General features: G+C 39.2%; 1 long non-coding RNA gene across 1 annotated transcript in view; it reads right to left on the minus strand.

Annotated features, from left to right (window-relative positions):
* Nucleotides 1-572: 572 nt before the first annotated feature.
* Nucleotides 573-6482, minus strand: part of LOC104876700 — a 9139-nt gene continuing 3229 nt past the window's right edge. Inside the window, exon 3 of the long non-coding RNA XR_784388.1 lies at nucleotides 573-626. This is a non-coding gene — a long non-coding RNA (uncharacterized LOC104876700). The remainder of the gene's footprint in view (nucleotides 627-6482) is intronic.

A 6482-nucleotide genomic window follows, 5' to 3' on the forward strand; every position in this document is an offset into this window, starting at 1 on the left:
ACTTTTATGAAGCTTATGGAGAGAGAACTAAGAGCCCTCTCCTGAGACAACTGTGAACACACACCCTCAGCTCCACTGTTATTGTGAATACCCTTGAAAACTGAAGACTTTCCTGTCTCCCTAACTATCGCCCATGGCTGGTACCTTGTGTTGGGTTAATCCAGACATTACCAAGGCTGCATGATGCCTTGACTGCTCCAGGGTGCACAAGGATTGAGACAGTTCTGTGTGCTGACTGAACACATCCTCTAGTAAGAGACACAGACACGGCCATGCAGGTGACCCATACTTTCTCCCCAAAGAGTTTAAACTTTCACGGGGTCAGATGTAGAGACAAAGAACTCATAATAGGTGAGTAGGATGGGAACAACTTCAAAGAAAGTGAAGATTTCCAGTGAGAGTTGTCAAACCCATGAAATGGGTTACGGAGAAAGCTTGTGGTCTTCCTTTCCTCGAAATGCTAGCTGTAACAGACAGACTACCCACAGTGGCTCAGAGTTGCCTGTAAGGAGGCTTGAGGATGGTCTGGAGCCTCCTGGCTCTGTTCCACTTGTTCACTTACCTGGACCATCTAATTTGCCTTTCAGGGTGGCTTTGTATTCCAGTCTTCAAAAGTAAAATTGGTCCTGTTGAAAAATGACAAAAGATATTTCTTTTAGTTTTCTAAACTCTTATGTTGCCAAATGTTCTTGTTAATAGAGGAGCATGTTTTATGTTTTATCTTTTCAAGTGTAACTTTTGTAAATTTACCCCTCCCTGGTAGTTGAGGGTAAATTTTGATACGAGAAATCTCAAATCATAACAAATGTTAACCTTTTTCCTAAAAGATGGTGTGTAAGAAGTTAGGTTGTTAAAGACTTTACAGGACTTATCAGCATTGAGTGAACAGTTATAGTGATGTCAGAATGTTTTTATTTATTTATTTTAGCAAACATACACTGGGCATTTGCACTGCCCTGAACTAAACTTGCCAGTTGCTGAGAAGACAGAGATGCATGAGATATGATCTCTGCTTTTTTTTATTACTACATGCTTGCCATACATAATGTTTACATTCCTTGTGTGGGATTGGTATAGGTGTGCCACACATCTTAACTCCTTTTCTCATCCCCTTTCCCTCTTCATCCGTCCTCCGTCCTTCTATCTCTTGTTCCCCTTTCCATTTGAGAAAGATCATTTCTCTACTTCCTACTATTTATCTTTTATTTTGCTTTTTATCTATGCTTTGAGTTTCTCGTATAAGAGAAAACATGTAATATTTAAGCTTGTGTGTCTGATTTATTTCACTTAACATTATAGTCTCGAGGTGCATCTGTTTTCCTAGAAATGACTTAAATGTATCCTTTTTGTGGCAGAGTAGTACTTCTTGGTTTGTACACACCGTATGTTTTTTATTCATTCATCCATTGCTGGACATAGAGACCACTTCTAAGATTTAGCTATTATGAGGTACATGAGTGTTCATGTACCACTGCAATATGATGTCTTTAACTCCTTTGGAAAGATACCTAGAAAGGGAATAGCTGGGCCAAATGGAATTTCTAGTTTCAGTTTTTTGAGCAACCGCCATACTGAATTCCATAGTGATGGTACTAATTTACATTCCCACTGATGATATAGAAGAGTTCCCTTTTCCCCACATCCTCAACAGCATTTGTGATTATTTGATTTCTTGATGATGGCCATTCTTTCCAGGATGAGGTGAGAATCTCTGAGTTGTTTTAATTTGCATTTCTCTAATGGCCAGTGATGCTGAGCATTTCTTCATGTATTTATTGGCCATTTGTTCTTCATCTTCTATAAAATATTCATTTCATTTGTCCATTTTTTTATTGGGTTATAAAGAAAAGATTATTCTGGATTAAAAGAAAGCCATTTGTGGTGAAGGATGGCTTCATGATAATATTATAATAATTTTGAAATTCAACTTTTTGAAGCTTTGGCTTGAAAACTGTTGTATTGACCATGTTTTTTACTTTTAAAATATTATTTCTAGCTGTGCATGGTGGTGTATGCTTGTAATCCCAGCACTCAGGAGGCTGAGGCAGGAGGATCGCTGTGAGTTCGAGACCAGCTTGGGCTACTTAGTGAGTTCCAGGTCAGTCTCAACTACGTAGTGAGACCCTGTCTCAAAAAAAAAAAATACTATTTCTAAATATATGATCTATTTTCATGGTTTATATAATGAAAATAATTTAGAACAATATTTAGAAATGAGGACCTCACTCCCACCCCATCCCCATCTGGCTAATTCAGCCAAATCTGCCTAACTCACTACTACTTTCTCCTTTGATACAAGTAACTGTGCTATTAATTTATTGAGTGTATGTCCAGTATCTTTCCATGCAAAATAAAAAAATATATTTTAAAGATTTCCATTTGTTACACAAAAAGCAGCATACCGTTTTCTAGTTTTTCACATGCCTTGTCAATTCTGCAATATATCTTGAGATTTAGCCATGCCAGGACACAGCATGCATCTTTTTCCTTTCATCGTATTCTATTTCCTTGTTTTGGAACTATCATGAGGCATCAGTTATCTATTGCAGCCTAGCAAAGTACTCTATAACATAGTGGCTTAAACCAACCAGAATTTTGTATAGTTCACAGTTCTATGGGTCAGTTATTTGGACTGGGGTCATCTGAAGTGGTTTTTCTGGATTTGCTGGTGCAGTCAGTAGGGCTAGATGGTTTCATGCAGCCTCACAGTCAGCTTGGTGGTAGGCTTTGACCTCTAACTGCAATTCTGTCTTCCGTCAGGCTAGCTTGACCCACATCATGGTGATGAGAGCACAGAAAGGAGGGGTGGGTGTACTGGTTAAGCTTTGGCTTGTATCACATTTACTAATGTCCCTTTGGTAAATGTAGGCCACAGGGTAAAAGCTAGGAGCCAAAGTAAGAAGGAATGTTGAGATGAAAATTCATTGGACATCATGATGTTGTAATTTGCCAAGGCTGTTGATGGGCACCTGTTTATTTCCAATCTTTTGATATTGCAAATAATGTGCCAATAGATAAACTCACTCTTAACTCAGTTCGTATGCAAGCAGGACAAATTACCAGAAGTAGATTGCCGAGCCAAACGGCAAATACTTTCTAAATTATCAATTTCTGTGGTGCTGCTTTTCTGTTCACTTTAAGATTGTGTTTTTGTGTCACTTGTTCAGGAGTTTTGAAAATGTGAAAAAAGTTCAGATATGAAATGTATGTAAAATGAATTAATTAGAAACTCATTTTTGAAATAACAAAGGAGATGGAAAGCTAGAATAGAAAATTCAATAACTGAATAGAGTGCCTTGCATATATTATTTGAATAAATATATTTAACAATTCCTTTTATTTCTATTGTGTTTGCAGCATAGAACTATTTCATTTGCTCAAAATATATCACTAGTTCTCAGAATATTTAATGATTTAAAGGTATAATTGGCTCCAGTGTGTGTGTGTGTGTGTGTGTGTGTGTGTGTGTGTGTGTGTATTTAAAGAAATACACAACTTACCTTATAGCCAAGATGTATATCCAGCCCTGTGACAACAAACTTGACCTCTTTCCATGAACCAAGTCTCATTAGTAGGGATTTGTGTCTTATATTTAGCTTAGCTTCATATGACATAAATTTGTTCAGCTTGCTAATTGCCACATTGATGTATCTCAGTCACAGTGATATCTTCTCAGAGGGCTATTTTTTTTTAAAAAAACTTGTAAGTAGTTTATTTCTAATTTCTGAGTACTGGAAAACATCCCTCCAGTTTTCTCTTGTTTTGCACATGACCTTGTTGTCCAAGTTGAGAGCTCTGTCTCCTGATCTTAGTCAGCAGTAAATCTTGACAGAGGAATTCTCTTTAAGCTCATGTGCTCACTTTCGGCCTTCAGGAAGGAGGAGTTGTTTTTAAATAAAACCTTGTCTTGGCCCTCCTGCAGTGGATGTGGAAAGTAGACTGTTTTCTTTATTTTAAATTTACACTCAGACATTTTCTTAGGGCCTTGGTCATAGTAAAATGGGCCCCACATAGGAACTATTCACTTCCCTGAAGCGTGATTGATTAGCAAAGCTGTTCTGCTCAAGGGTAGCCTGTTCTCTTGAGCTGGGATGTTGACAGGTCTGACATGCACAAATTTTAAAACAGGTCACCAGTTCCTAGGCTGCAGGCTGTGGGCCAAGATGCTTGTTCTTGAGGGAGAAGAGAGGAGAAAGGATCCACACAGGGAGCAGGAGAAGCTACTGGGGTCTGTGATCACCCCACATTATAGAATTCCTGAGCCATAGCAGCCCAGGCCAACTTGGTCCCTGTTGCGCGAGCTCCTGCTGGTTTTGGGTGCCAAGAAAACCATGACTGTGGGAGAAGTATGAAGAGAAGTGAATTTAGGGATGTATAGACAGAGGCTGTGCAAATAGGCGTGAGCCCCATTTGACTGAGAATCTCTAAACATCAAAGAGAGGCGTAAACTTAAAGGAAGAAATCTGATACCTAATCAAAGTAGCCTATGATGGAAGTTTGGAAATACAGCCAAGCAGTGACACTGTAAACAGGATGAGGTACAGATCATGTCTTTGCATGTTTGTCTGCTTTGTGGCATCTAGAAGAGTGTCTTTTACAGAGTAGAACCTAGGTAAATATTTGGTCACAAAATGTTAGGCGTGAACGTAACTGTAGAAACTATTCTTTTCAGGCCTCACCTCACTATTTTGGGCATAAGTAAACTGAAGTGCAGACAGTGGATAAAGGGTCTCAGGTTGTTTTCCTGAGGCAGAACCATGTCCTTTAAATCTTGATTAAGTTAGTTGTCTTAAAATTACTTTGCCATTATTCTAATGATTGCTATGTGAGTGAATGTGCTATGGCTTAGAATGTCCCCCAAAGGCCTGTTTGCTGATAGCTTAGTTGCCAGCCTATGGTGCTACTGAGAGATGGCAGAACCTTTCAGAGGCGGCACCCAGTGGAAGGAAGTTAGGTCACTGGAAATGTGACCTGGAAGGGGATATTCAGACCACGGTGCCTTCCTCTTTCTCTCTTTGCTTCCTGGCCACTGTGAGGTGAACAGACCTATTCTTCCGTGGGCACCCGCAGTGATATTCTGCATTGCCCCAAGCCCAAAACAACAGCGCTATACTCTGGTTTCTCTTCAGATCATATAAATCTTTTACCTTTTACCAAAACAACAGGGCTAAACAACCACAGACTTCAACCTCTGAAACTATGAGCCAAAATAAACCTTTCGTCCTTTTAGGTATTTGCCACAGAGTTGGAAAGCTAACACAGAATGAACCAATTAATTTCTTTTTAATGAAATCATTTATGAACCACTCATTCAGAAAAGTCATATATAATCATCTACTTAACTTCACTTATATCTTAAGTATAGGCAGTCACCCCAGGTATATCTACTGGGGGTGTTAGGCAAAGGGAGGTTTATAAAGATGAATTGACTAGTGTCTTTTGAAAGACTTTCAAGAATCTGAGTTTCAAGACATTTTGGCTATCTTACAGAAAGTCTTAAATGTCAGAGTTGGATGAAAACACTGAATTTCTCTTACAGTGATTTCTTATATGCTCAAGGGTATAGGTAGACTGGTATGGAAAATTCTGCCCAAGGCTGAGAGTGGTTTTTAAAATATTTTGTAAACCAGGTATCAGTGTCATTGCGGCAGAGAAATGAAGAAAGAGAGTCCCCACCTCTTGTGACTTCTCTCTGTCACCCAGTTAATGCAGGAGTTCCTTGGCTTGTTCAGCTCACCTTGCTGGATGGAGCTCCTCCTAAATCTTTCCTCTGCAAGGTATAAGGGGTCAGACATTATCACCCCTTTGGGAATATAAAAGTTATTTTTGCCAGCCACTGAGAATGTTTTAGAAGCCCTTTTATCAGTGTCTACGGCCGTGCTTCATATTTGGTTTCCTGTGTCATAAAGAAAAACCTGCAAATAACTAAAAGTAGGGATTCTAATGAAACGTGGGTTCTACTTCATTCTGTTTGGTGTGGGAGGCTGTGTAGCTCTAACTCTAAGAATACCGGTAGTGGTATCTATCTACATTCTAAGAATTTAGGGAGGTGAGGTTTATGTAAAATGAAATCACCCCATCATATCTTTGAGGCTTTCTGTAGAACGAAAGTAAAAACAAACCCAAACAAACAAAACAGGAACATGGCTGAAAACAGTAAGGTGTGTGCTTTTGGAATCACATTGAAGATCAGTATGCTTGAAATCCTTTTTATGGTTGGTGTGTGTATGTGGTTGTTTTGTTTGTTTTGTTTTGCTTGTTGTTAGGGTTTTGGTCCTTACTACCATATTTACCCCTTGTATGGTTGGAAACCTCAAGCTTTTCTTGATAAAAAGGAAAGAAGAGATAAGAGATTCTGCCACCCATATCACAGGTGAACTGGGAAGAGCCTAGCTACAACATGCCCATGGTACATGTGTGTGTGTGTGTGTGTGTGTGTGTGTGTGTGTAGTCTATCTCTGTGTCTGTGCCTGTGCCTCTGT

Source organism: Fukomys damarensis, unplaced genomic scaffold (assembly GCF_012274545.1).
Source record: "Fukomys damarensis isolate Sample0158 unplaced genomic scaffold, DMR_v1.0_HiC HiC_scaffold_30, whole genome shotgun sequence".
Classification (NCBI taxonomy): Eukaryota; Metazoa; Chordata; class Mammalia; order Rodentia; family Bathyergidae; genus Fukomys; species Fukomys damarensis.